This window comes from Diaphorina citri, unplaced genomic scaffold (assembly GCF_000475195.1).
Source record: "Diaphorina citri unplaced genomic scaffold, Diaci psyllid genome assembly version 1.1 scaffold43, whole genome shotgun sequence".
In the NCBI taxonomy this organism is placed as follows: Eukaryota; Metazoa; Arthropoda; class Insecta; order Hemiptera; family Psyllidae; genus Diaphorina; species Diaphorina citri.
This window is the reverse complement of record NW_007377480.1, coordinates 289,468-304,153: the sequence shown is the minus strand read 5'-3', so window position 1 is coordinate 304,153 and position 14,686 is coordinate 289,468. Positions and strand designations below refer to the sequence as shown.

At 36.4% G+C, this 14,686-nt stretch overlaps 1 protein-coding gene across 3 annotated transcripts in view; it reads right to left on the bottom strand.

The window, feature by feature from the left end:
* The window catches only part of LOC103514428 (sodium/hydrogen exchanger 9B1-like), a 44,554-nt gene that overhangs the window by 17,301 nt on the left and 12,567 nt on the right, over positions 1-14,686 (bottom strand). The window lies entirely within an intron of this gene.

Here is a 14,686-nt window from a genome sequence, read left to right as displayed (position 1 = left end):
CAGACCACTACATAGTTGTACTTGTCGTTATAGGCGTGGAATCGTGGATATAAGTAGGTCCATCGCTGAGATCTAATCGATTTAACAAATTTGCCAATTGCCAAATACTCTTAAAGGGGTGGGATAACGAAAGGATTTCACAAGTAATACTTTACTCTTTATTATTAATTAGGATTTCACTTTACTTTTTTTTATTCATTTTACAGATGACTAATGGATGTGGAAAACTCAGCCATAGATGGACTGGACCCGCATGACGCATTATGAAAGCATGGCGTTTGTTAGGTAGGAAAGGCCCTAGATATCAGGTTATTAAATATGAATGTTGCAAATCAATAAATTATACCTACAGCTAGTATTGGAAATGTGTAGACAAATATTTTGGTAGGTAAATGAAAATTTGAGGCCAAAAATGTACATCACTATACTCGTAATGGACATATAAGTAGGTCTATCGCTGAGATCTAATCGATTTAACAAATTTGCCAATTGCCAAATACTCTTAAAGGGGTGGGGGAGAGGAATATGGAAATGCAGACAGATAAATTATCTTAAGATACATTATATGGAAATTTTTCCAAGGTTCATGTCAAAAAATTTTCAATTATTTTTTTATTTTTAGTTTCATTTTTTAAATTTCAAACCAAGCTCTTTGGATGCCATGCTGTCTGTTAATTAGTGCTATTGGAATAAGAGATAAATTTCCATGAGATTAGCCAAAAGAATAATGTTTGGCCAAGATTTATAGGTAACAGAGAATAGCTTCACTGATTGGTTAAGTTTAGAATTTAAAGTTTTAAATCGGTCATTGCTCCTAACCCACAGTCTTTGTTGATATCTATAGAACTGTTTAATTTATGTGTTGTGTGATAAAACTGACCTCTCTAGAATTGGAAGTTAGAACTGTATATCAACTTATCAACAAAACCGAATAGGTATCTACAGATTCTATTGTCTCCATAAGTAGAGTGTTCTGGAACTTTTTGATAGATAATAATTTATTAGAAATAGTCAGATACAGGAATACTCCTGATTCTTTCTGATGTATTTCAGATTTTTTTGTATGTTGGCAGATCACCCTGCTTCAATTTGTTATTTTTGTTGTACATGGGAATCTTTATTTTATTGAAGACTTTTGGCCAACCAAACTCCTATGGTTGGGGTTTGAGAATTAGACACCGTTCACGAAAAAAATGTCTCGCCGAACGCACTCAAAACAGAAACGTGTACTAAAATTAAAATTTCATAATAATTAAATCCAGCACCTCATACTGAAGTGACGAAAACTGAAAGTTTCGTTGAACTAAAATAAAGAGAAGAACAAAATGCATGCATTTTATTACAAGCATGTGCATACAATGTTTACACCTATAATTAATTCGGCAATTACCTTAACAAGGAAAAAAACACGTTATTAGGTCAGTAGGAACATGTAGATAAAAGGGTTACATTGTGCAAAATATACACAATACCCAATTAGAAGATGGGACACCATACTTTAATTATGTACAACCTGCACTACCCAGCTATATTTTACGATAATCGCCAAAAGATCTATACCACAGCCTTTAGCTTCTGCCTTCTATGCTTCTAGTGTTCTCAGCTAATCAAGTGTAACCGCAGCCTTAGGCAAGTCACCGGCTAGTCGCGTTCCAATCTATGTAGGTACATAACACCTGACAGATTTACTGCAAACTCGTGCATTATGGAGGAAAAACTGAGAGAGAGAGAGAGAGACGCGTTCCAATCTATGTAGGTACATAACACCTGACAGATTTACTGCAAACTCGTGCATTATGGAGGAAAAACTGAGAGAGAGAGAGAGCAAAAAATATGAAAATCCGCTCAATTTCTAATTCCAAGTGAATTTTATTGAAGGTTGTGGGTGGCTTTGAAATGTTGCCAGTAACCTAATATTAAAACCAATGAAAAAAAAAAAAAAAAACAATATTATTATGTGAAGCATAATAAAAAGTTACATGAATAATAGCGTGATATTATGCAAAAGGTAGGTACATATAATTATGTATCGAAATAATACATGCTAAAAAAAAGCAATATAAAATTATGAATTTTTTCGAGTGTCGACCTGACATTGACATTGGACAGGACACCCCCATGTCACAAGCATTATGTACATATGCAAACATAACCATGTACCATGTAAATGTTACCAGTGCCAAGTTCAAAATAAATACAGAACATGAGATATGAGTAGTTAATACAAACATGAGAAAAGTGCTCCACGAATAGCTATGTTGCATGCAGAGCCCGGTATAAGTATGTATGTATGTACCTGCCTATGAGATAGATAGAATTAATTTAATCCTATCTATCGGAAAGGCAGAATTTTTGATGACGAACCTTATCTGTTTGGGGATAAAGTTCGCCCCGGACGGGAATGAAACCGTGACTTAGGACAAGGTGGGCGCGCTACCCTCCAATCTAACTAGGCTGACGTAATCTCTTTTAGTGGCGAGGGACACCCTAAATTAGCCATACTTGACTTTTGTTTGCCGCGGGTCACATTTCAGAGTTACAAGCTTCACGCGGTACAGAAAAGTTTATTGGGCCGGAAAAAAACTCAGTGGCCCCCATGAGGCTCGCGGGCCGCAGGTTTTGTACGACTGCCCTGTATAATTATTTTAGTATTTTTATCCGTGCCATGTGTTCAGTGTTTTTAATTATACTTATGAGCACATGATGTGACAATGACAAACAGTTTACTCCTTGAATATTTTAGGGTGTGTTCTTGGTCGCTTTGTGAATTGGGGAGCTGTAATCGAAATCGTAGGTATGCTTACGAAAGAGGTTTTGTCCCAATAGGCATTCGTACAGACTACAGAGGGAGACCACAACTGAGGTGGAGAGGTAAGGTCAAGGAAGACTTCCGAGAGAAAGGAGGGAGAAGGGCGGACCTATGGAGTGGTAGGAAAAGAAGACGGAAGAGGAGAAGAAGAAGAAGAAGAAGAAGAAGAAGAAGGCATTCTAAATTTAGGAGGGAAAGCGCCTAGTTTTCTTAACCTAAAAAAGGTTGCTCCCATACATTTCAGGACAGTAGACCGTATTGTCCACACCACACGAGAGTGCCCTATTTGGGTGATATGTATTTTTCTCCAGGGTATTTGTCCGTTCGTATACCCGAAATTCATCTGAGGTGCCTCACGTGCTAGGTACACCAAAATAAAAGTAATTTATGCGTAAGTTATCCGTATCCATACATCTTGTTGTAGGTTTTCGTTTTAATGGTCGGTGAGTTGAGTAGGAGGCTGTGTGCATAGTATGCCGTATGGTCTGTGGTGTGCTGTGTTCATAGGCCAAAGCATAGAGTTTTCTTTGGCTGGAGATACACAGAGTCAGTTTCAACGAGGGGAAAGGAAGGAAGAAATAGAGAGGCAGGGGAAAGAGGATATGCAGTATGGGAGTGTCACCTTTTACTTCCTCAGTAGCTAAATGATCTTCCGCTCGACTGGTAATCAGAATGTAGCGAATCTTAGGCCAACCACTCACTATCAGATATTGGGTAGACCTGACAGGCGGACCTTTCAGCCGTACCTGTCAGGTCTACCTGATAGTGTGTGACTGGCCTTAGCGGAGGTACCTATGCGTTTTATTCACAAATATTTGAGAACTTGCACACTATCCAGCAGCACTTTACTTTTTATTGCAGGTTTAATGGTATTCTAAACTCATTCGAGCAGTATAAATAAGCACTATCAATCTGCGTTTAATTGTCTTATGGAGACTGCACGGAATTCCCAAGGGACAGGAAATTGTTCAAAATGTTTATATTAAAATTTGTCAATCAATGACCACGATTTTACTCAGTAGATTGTTTAGTATCAAGCCACGCTCAATCCGAACTAAATTGAGTATTTCACTCACACGTTTTGTGCAATTTTCCCACACCTTCCGATTTTAGGTGAGAACTTCCTTTAGCGATCTACCATACGAGTATAATTGACAACATGAATCATTTAGGTATTATAAACCAATATTCCTATGTAGATCTATAGGGAAATGGTATTGTACGTTTTCATAAACAGTTTGACCATTGACAATACAATGGACACACGTATTATTCTGAATGAATAGATTGAAGACCTTGAAATCAAAGTTCAACACTATGGACAATTCATTTCATGAAAAATAAACTGATATATGAAACTGAAAAGAGAATGACTTTAGGGGTGGGGGAGAGGAATATGGAAATGCAGACAGATAAATTATCTTAAGATACATTATATGGAAATTTTTCCAAGGTTCATGTCAAAAAATTTTCAATTATTTTTTTATTTTTAGTTTCATTTTTTAAATTTCAAACCAAGCTCTTTGGATGCCATGCTGTCTGTTAATTAGTGCTATTGGAATAAGAGATAAATTTCCATGAGATTAGCCAAAAGAATAATGTTTGGCCAAGATTTATAGGTAACAGAGAATAGCTTCACTGATTGGTTAAGTTTAGAATTTAAAGTTTTAAATCGGTCATTGCTCCTAACCCACAGTCTTTGTTGATATCTATAGAACTGTTTAATTTATAAGAGATAAATTTCCATGAGATTAGCCAAAAGAATAATGTTTGGCCAAGATTTATAGGTAACAGAGAATAGCTTCACTGATTGGTTTAGTTTAGAATTTAAAGTTTTAGGTCGGTCATGTGTTGTGTGATAAAACTGACCTCTCTAGAATTGGAAGTTAGAACTGTATATCAACTTATCAACAAAACCGAATAGGTATCCACAGATTCTGTTGTCTCCATAGAGTGTTCTGGAACTTTTTGATAGATAATAATGTATTAGAAATAGTCACATACAGGAATACTCCTGATTCTTTCTGATGTATTTCAGATTTTTTTGTATGTTGGCAGATCACCCTGCTTCAATTTGTTATTTTTGTTGTACATTGGAATCTTTATTTTATTGAAGACTTTTGGCCAACCAAACTTCTATGGTTGGGGTTTGAGAATTAGACACCGTTCACGAAAAAAATGTCTCGCCGAACGCACTCAAAACAGAAACGTGTACTAAAATTAAAATTTCATAATAATTAAATCCAGTACCTCATACTGAAGTGACGAAAACTGAAAGTTTCGTTGAACTAAAATACAGAGAAGAACAAAATGCATGCATTTTATTACAAGCATGTGCATACAATGTTTACACCTATAATTAATTCGGCAATTACCTTAACAAGGAAAAAAACACGTTATTAGGTCAGTAGGAACATGTAGATAAAAGGGTTACATTGCGCAAAATATACACAATACCCAATTAGAAGATGGGACACCATACTTTAATTATGTACAACCTGCACTACCCAGCTATATTTTACGATAATCGCCAAAAGATCTATACCACAGCTTTTAGCTTCTGCCTTCTATGCTTCTAAAACAAAATGCATGCATTTTATTACAAGCATGTGCATACAATGTTTACACCTATAATTAATTCGGCAATTACCTTAACAAGGAAAAAAAACACGTTATTAGGTCAGTAGGAACATGTAGATAAAAGGGTTACATTGTGCAAAATATACACAATACCCAATTAGAAGATGGGACCCCATACTTGATACTTTAATTATGTACAACCTGCACTACCCAGCTATATTTTACGATAATCGCCAAAAGATCTATACCACAGCCTTTAGCTTCTGCCTTCTATGCTTCTAGTGTTCTCAGCTAATCAAGTGTAACCGCAGCCTTAGGCAAGTCACCGGCTAGTCGCGTTCCAATCAGAGATGGAAATTGTGGAGAAACGAGAACCTGCGTTTTCTATGTAAGATTATATTTTGTGTTGAGTGTTGTTGTGAGCGCCACACCTTGAAATCAAAGTTCAACACTATGGACAATTCATTTCATGAAAAATAAACTGATATATGAAACTGAAAAGAGAATGACTTTGTCCTGAATGAATTTGATTTTGTCCTGATTTTTCTGTATGAGACGACAGAACACCGGTTATGAGCAGCCCAGGAGCCAATAAACTTGAGGTGAAACCGTAAAAGAAAGATACTCAGGAGGCGTGCTTACTGAAACTTTCCCTGGTATACTCCGTGTGCTCAGATCTATCGTAAGAGCTAACCACCAACTACCAATTTTCAGATCATAGTCAACTCTCACGCATATGAAAAACAATATCACTTGACATAAAACTAATGATGTACATCAAACATGCAATAACAAATTGACGAGTAATAAACTAGGAAATTGGCACCGCTTAATCTAATATTCTGATAGATTTATTTCTTGGAATCGAACTCAGAAGCCCGATTGCCCAGTCGTTTATGTCTTGTTGATTGTCTACATCCGCTAAAGTGAAGGAGCATCAACTATGCAAAACACCGCCTTCTTCTTCGTGGCCCAAACACCTTCGTCTTCAATTACCAAAAATACTTATCTCTTACTGAAGAGTCCGACACCTAATGGGCCGAACGTTATTGTAAATTTTACATGGAATAGTGATTGCAATAGGTCCCTTTTATCTAGGGATTTTTGTTGAAAAAAATCGGGATAAGTAGCTAACAGCAGGTGCAATATGCCGTATGGAAATAACGTGAACTAACCAAGTATTTTAGTAACTTCTTTGACACTTCTTATGCTGTGTCCGCAGATGGTCGATCGATGGTTGATCGACGTCGCGTCGACTGAAACCGTACACTGCCTCTACAACATAGATTCACCTCGTCGACCAACCATCGATTGACGCTGTCGACTATGTGTGGACACAGCTTAAGAGCTGAGATAGGACCGGTAGTCCCATTCTTTCACGATCTCTATGAATCATATTAAGTGCTTACTGTTCCTTTCCAGGTTACCTCTCATGAGACCTTGTTTGCAATATTCAGGTGTCGTAAAATTATCACTCTGCTCAGTAAGTAAACAGCTGTCTTTATCAAGCGTTTTATCATCAACACATATATCCCGGCTTAGCGACAGGGACGGAACCTCAAGTATAGAATGAGTAGAATCATAGAATCCGGTCCATCCTTACCAGCAGACCTACGGGATAGTGTCTCTTTTGTGGGAATAGTGTCCCTCTTTTTGCCCTTCTACAAGTCCATTAATTGAAGGGAAATTCTAAGAGGGCAACACCTTTCAAGAATTAAGCCTGAGAATTGGAATTGCCTAGACATGCAACCGAGTAAAAAAGAGAAGGTATCTTTTACAACTACCGATAATACGTGTCTCTTTAAGATCCATGGACGAACAATTTTGGAAAGATTTTTGACCAAACAATTTTTGTTCCAGATTTCCTGGTAAACACCACAAAATTTGACTGTTCAATCTCCAGGAACGAAAATATCTTCTCTCAATAAATTACTGTTCATTCTCTATAAATGAAAAATATTATCTTCTCCCTAGAAAAATGAAAACTGGGGGGCGAAAGTAACTTCCTCGCCCCTGTGTACGCACTAGTAGTGATAACCTAGTGAAACTCTATCAGGGAGGTGATGTCAGAAGCACGTGGGTCCAATGGTTTCCAAGGTTCGGTATCACACCAATATACAAGGTGATCACTGATCAACTCTTCTCCCTCGGGACTTAATATTTACAGATTTACTTACACACATGCAGTCACTAGCTAGTGATAAAGGTTCACATTCATTCACATATTTGACCATTTTTGTCAACATGTTGAGAGGAATGGGAGAAAAGTTGAGATGAAAATGCCCCCTATGAAACTCTATTTCGTGATATAGGCCGGGAAGAACTTCGAACTCTTGACGTTCGCCCACCTTCCGGCACGCTTTATGATCGCTTTTATTTCTATCAAAAACCGTTCAAAAGATATGTATTACCCATGTTAGGTACCTACCGGCTACTTACACCTATTAGAGAAATAATTTCAGAATTTTTCAACTAAAATAAATCTATAAATACCCAACAAATAAAGTAGGTGGGTATAGAGGTGATTAGTTATTTTTCGAGCAAGATACATAGCTATACCTAGGTAATTGATTTAATAAGTAGTTACTATAGATATTAGTGCTTTCTTTTATTCCAAACAGTAAGTAGGTAGGTGGAAAAAAACACAAATTAAAGGTTGCCTCGCCATTTGAAGTCACAGAGAGAGTCATTGTTTCATGTGACTGACTCACATCATTTTACCTATTATTGTTTCCCACCCTATTTTCCAATGACGATCATGACACTATCAGAGGACTATTAAATAACTTGATAAGGGCTACCTCAGTGAGATATTTCATATTGATAAAATGCACTCGTATTTGATTTCGACCTATATTGGGATGGCTGTATGCTGTATGTAGGTTTGTAGGTTGGTACCTACACTTCACCGTGAAGAATTCAAGATGATTGTGGGTTCTTAATGCTACTGATACCTGAAATGCATTCATGTACATTGACTTAATTATGATCATTAACTTAAAGACGGAATTTCCTAGACCATTTTATTAGTTATAGATGGTTAATTTCAAATTTTCCATATTCAATGCGTAGAAGATGTTAGATTTTGAGTGCTCTGTATTTTCAGGCAGAAGAGGCCTCGGAATCTTTTTGATAATCGTGAGGAAAAATCATGTCCACACCTTCGTAGTCTTATTTGCATTCCCTATTAGTCTTACATATGTAACCTTGGTAATATACCTAATTATCATGTATGTTAGGTAGGGGGGCTCGTAGATCCCTATCACACTAGAAATGTATCTACTTATAATTTTTTGAGCCACAATGATGGATTTTTTTCAACTATTATACCTACGTAATGATGTAGTAGATGTATTTAATAGGTATGTTTTTTTGTGCACAATGGCTACATAGGTAATGAAACGATAAAAATGTGATGGAAATAAGTCATCGAATGTTGGCAAAACATGATGGAACTTCTGAAAAATTGTGCACAGAAAGAAACCAATAATATGAGGTGCCTGCATAATAGCAAGTGCAGGAGGAAAAAACGATTGGAAAATGGACTTATCAATTTATTTATGGGAGGAAATGGAAATGCAGTGACTGTATATGAGTCCGAGGAAGTTATTAGTTTAGAATTTTACACACCGCAATCATAATCCGAACAAACCGGGAAAAACACTCGAATTACCTACATTAGATGATCGAAAACTTTTCATTCGTTATATTAAATTACACGTTCAAAAGGCATCCGCTATATCTATTAGCAAAAAGTATCCGCGAAATCTATTAGCAAAAGGAAATCTATTTGCAAAAAGTGTCCGAAATTGATTAGCAAAAAGTATCCGAAATCTATTTGCAAAAAGTATCCGAAATAGTTTAGCAAAAGGTACCCGAAATCTATTTGCAAAAGTGTCCGAAATCGATTTAGCAAAAGGTAGGTATCCGCGAAATCTATTTGCAAAAGATATCCGATTCGTCAAAAATTCCCAAGAGGAGCGCACAATGTTTCGACTCGGGCTGAATTGGTACTAATTTTTTCACTCTCAGTTGCATTCATGCCACGGACTTTATGGTCAACTGACAATGGGTCTTCAATCATGAGGATGGGTAGCAATCAATGTACTCCAGCTATTTATCACCGGAAATAGCGTTTGTGAGGGATCACCATTCCCATCATCCATGATTCTATCTCTTCCGTGGAAAAAAACTCGTTTACTGGGTGCAGTGGACGGGTTTCAGGGTTAGCTGAAAGAAAATGACTTGGATAGAGTGATTCTTGTGAGGCTCCAAGTTCTTGTGGAGCTCGGAAACTCCAGATCGAATTTCTAGTCCTGCGACGTCGCGTCGTACGCCTAAAAATATATTTTGGAACAATGCTGCATAAGTGACTTCAACTTATAGGTAGAAATGCCTGAACCTACTTATTAAGCTATTTATTTAATTTAAATATAACTCTGCAATTTATTAGTCCAATTTATGATGTACGTGGAGTCGTGGAGCAATGCAAACCATTTTTTTTTTTTTTTGCTTCCACATTCTGATTGCTGTTAATTTATGCAAATATGCTCTCTTTAATTTGCAAAGTCATCCCACTCTCACGGATTTCCTCTTCAGGAGGGCAGTGGGATTTAATTTTCTTTAATCAAAGAGTATAATTTTGTGCACGTATAGGACGTATAGGTAGTTAGGTACCTTATATAACTCTAGAAAATAAATAATGGCTGTACTCTTTGTAATGTTCTTGTTTCTTGGATTAATAAGTTAATATCAGGTTTCTTAATAATAAGAGAAACAGGACATCAAATGTTCAGAGAATTAAATTATTAAATACCTTCAAATTATCTTCAATTGAAGTATGTATGTCTATCGGAAGTAAACGCAAAGAACATCTCCAGTTCTCTACTTAAACATGGGTTTTGCCCCTGTAAAATTATTAAAAACAACAACAAAACCTACATAATAAAATATTGTTCATTATATGTCCTACACGTTCCACTATGGGACCGTGGTACCCATAAATTTCCCCGTTTCAAGTTTCCATATGACCTACCGTTTGGACACAAACTCGACACACATTGAGGAATAACAATATTGATATTACGACCTTGAACACCTAATTGCCCATTCAATATTGTATTCATATCTACTGATGCCAATAATATGCTAAATATGTAGGACGTTTTCCTACATGGGATGTTTTCCTTGAGCACCAAAGTCCTTAGATTATATTGTAAGTCTTTGGTCGAGGAGAAATGACAAGGGACCTGATGAATCCAAAGTGTTTGGTTCCGGTTCATTCCGGTTCCATCCGGTAAATATCAGTTTAGTCGATTGGACTTTAGGTTCACTCTTGATCTGTCAACAGAAAGGCACGAGAGTGTCCAAGAACTGAGTACCTATTGTGTAATCGTAATATGTAAAATCTAACTTGACGGTGTGGCTATAAATATTAAGCATCTTGGTTGGAGAATTTTGAAGTTACATAAATTCTTCTTTTATTACTATAACTTTGACAGAGACCAAAAATTCCCAGTAGGTACACCAGCAGTGAGCTATACTACATAGGTATTAGAGTCAAATTTTCATTTTCCAATGATATTCAAATATTAAGGACAATATCTATATCTCAGCTAACCTTCCCTGACTGGATGATCAATTGAAGTTACATAAATTCTTCTTTTATTACTATAACTTTGACAGAGACCAAAAATTCCCAGTAGGTACACCAGCAGTGAGCTATACTACATATTAGAGTCCAATTCTCATTTTCCAATGATATTCAAATATTAAGGACAATATCTATATCTCAGCTAACCTTCCTTGACTGGATGATCAATTGATCATAAACCTCTCGCTTGTTCTTTGTTTCAGTTTATCATCACTAATCTCGATGTCAAACCCCTGGTTTAACCACCAGACGATGAAACTACAGACATCAGCAGTGATGTGATTGATTCCTAGTTTCTATCAATGTCAATATCACGAGTACCCTATCAGATATTGCCTTGGCGGGGGCGGAGTGCTGCTGTGCTCCTCAATGTATTGTGTCGCCCAAGTTTTCACTGGACAAGAGGATGCAACAGGAATAGATTACGGATTTGATGATTTGACGCTACTTCTGGATACAGGATGGATCAACCTGTTTGTGGATTTCGCGGTGCACTCAGCCTACTGATGTTTTGATAGTAAGATTCATTGACGAATTTAACAAAACTTCATAACGCAGAGTACCTGAATAAAAAAATAGCTTGCTGTTAACAGTAGGTAGGTAAGTCTAGTACTAAAAGACCAAGACTAATAGGTTATTCATATTGAGATTTGTAGGGTGAAATCTCTTGAACTTGAAGATTGCTGATGGACACTTCTCATCATCCGTAAATACATATAAGGCTTTAAGGCTAGCACTAGCGTTTCCTACGATTCTGAGCCACCCTGTATGCCTAGTGTCCGTTATGTATATTGAGGCACCCATGATATGGTAATGTGGGTATTACAGTTTAATCTTCCATCAAGATAACTTTTAATTGCTATCACATTGATGTACAGGGTTCGTCTGCTGAGTTTTCATTCAGAAATTTTTTGATACTTTGGGTATCATACTGTTGATTAAAACATCCCCAATTAGGATGCATTTATATGTAAATTTTGTCCAAAATTTGTCAATTTTAAGTGCCTTGTACTGTTTTATCTACTTATCCATTACTGAACATTGGTAATCAATACCTCGCTCATCTTTGCATGGTTGTCACTGTTGTCAGTCGTCACTGTTTGATAAAGGTTGATTCTTGCTATTATTTTCTCAGGATCTCTATATGCATCCATAGCTGCCTCTGTGTCCATGAATTCATGACATCCGCTTTATGCTAATACTCCTTCTTGTTCCTTCTAGTTCTTCGGTAAAAATCATGTGCAATATTTCATACCCTTCAGGGTGACTTTGTCATAAGGGGCCCCGACTTTCATACATATTTTCTTCTGTGGATGTTTAGGAAAATTTCACTTGTTTTGCTCTAACAAAGACAATATGTTTTGCGATCCTGTCTAAATTGCAAACGCTTCCAGTTTTCCTACACGTTCAATTAGATTCTTGCAGATTGGATCCTGAGGCATTAAAACGTCATTGTTAAGTGGACGGTAAGTCTGCATTCTGACAACTGTATTCACTTGGAAAGGGTGATTGGGGCAAAATTTGAAGAAATAATTTTGTGTAAAATTTCACTTGATGTATGTAACTCCCCTTTGTTTTGATGTATTGGGTTCTATGTTTGTAGTAGTGTTATCATGGTTAATGCTCCTATAGTTATTTGGAATAACGTAGGTATTATGTTTTCGAAAAGACCAAAGTAAAAATTACTAATCTATTCCCAATAGTGTTGACCTTGGCTTCCGGAAATCTATTTTTTGTATTTGTTATCATTTTGACCTACTGTATTGAAAAACCCTTGTTTCAACCTCAGGGAGAGAATTCATGGAAAATAATATGTCTCACTCGTCACTAGTAAACACTAAACACCGGTAAAGTTGAGCAAGATCACAATAAGGGTTTGAACTTGGTTTAAGATGAACTCTTGGATTAAGCATTCTAGTTAATTGATTTCAAAATTTTCAGCCTTAATCCGCATTATACCTACTCAACCCCGGCCACTAGACATTTTCTTTCCTCTAATTCTTCATCAAAGGTTTTCTTTTTTCGAGATGCCTATCCAAGTTACATGATATTTATTAGTACAGTAGAAGTTAAATACTCGAAAAAGAATAGTAGGAGCTAAGTAGTACAATTTTATAAGGCACAGTTAAATACATCAGGTACCTGTTATCATAAAAAATCGTTAGTAGGCAATTAAACCACTGGAGTGTTACTGATAAAAAACTTCCCAGTCAAGTAGGTAATAATGTTAATGATAAGAATAATACACTATTGTTATTGCTGATAATAATTATTTCTGTATGCCACGGAACACTGGGACGAAAAAATCAATTTACACCACGATGTTTTTTATTTTATTTTTTACTTTACGTAATTAATCGACGGAGACCTGAGAGGTAACTGAGAAACTGAGTACCCCTCTCACTTGAAATCCAAAGTCTGAGGTAGTGAATTAAAAAAGTGAATTCTCGATATTGAAATTTTTATCTCATCATTCAGTGTCGAAGGTACAAGGGTGAGTTATGAGTAGACACAGTTTGACAATTTTAAGGAACGCTTGGTCCAGAAAACCTGTAGTTTAGTACTCTGCCGTGAAGTGTCAAAATAAGAAAATATACCGGAAATTACACTATGGAAGTAGGAGAATAGAAATAAGATAGGAGAGCAGCTTTGGAGTTAATGTTTCTACGAACGGAGTTGACAGCAAAGACAGCTGTTGCCAGTATAAAGGCTGTTGCCAGAATAAAGACAGGTAAAATAGCGAAGGCCATTTGCCATTTGGCTACTGGCTAGCCTCTGAAATTGGTCTTCCAGAAGAAGTTCAGCCTTCTTCTGGTATTCTACATTTGATAGAGACATCTTCTAACCATCTAGGTATATTCTACCCTAACGCAGGTGCAATAGGAATATCTACATTTTTAACGTTTTAATAATATTAATATATTATTATTTTATGTTTGAACTTTTCTTGTTTCTTGGTTCGTCTGCTGAGTTTTCATTCAGAAATTTTTTGATACTTTGGGTATCATACTGTTGATTAAAACATCCCCAATTAGGATGCATTTGTATGTAAATTTTGACCAAAATTAGAAGAAAATTTGTCAATTTTAAGTGCAGTGTACTGTTTTGTCTACTTATCCATTGCTGAACATTGGTAATCAACACCTCGCCCATCTTTGCATGGTTGTCACTGTTGTCAGTCGTCACTGTTTGATAAAGGTTGATTCTTGCTATTATTTTCTCAGGATCTCTATATGCATCTATAGCTGCCTCTGTATCCATGAATTAATGACATCCGCTTTATGCTAATACTCCTTCTTGTTCCTTCTAGTTCTTCGGTAAAAATCATGTGCAATATTTCATACCCTTCAGGGTGACTTTGTCATAAGGGGCCCCGACTTTCATACATATTATTTTCTTCTGTGGATCTTTAGGAAAATTTCACTTGTTTTGCTCTAACAAAGACAATATGTTTTGCGATCCTGTCTAAATTGCAAACGCTTCCAGTTTTCCTACACGTTCAATTAGATTCTTGCAGATTGGATCCTGAGGCATTAAAACGTCATTTTTTTCAACTCAACATGCACATCATTTCATTACTGTCTTCTATTAGTGGACATGAAGATTTAGTATTTATCGCCCATCGCATTGTGACGCTCCATAAT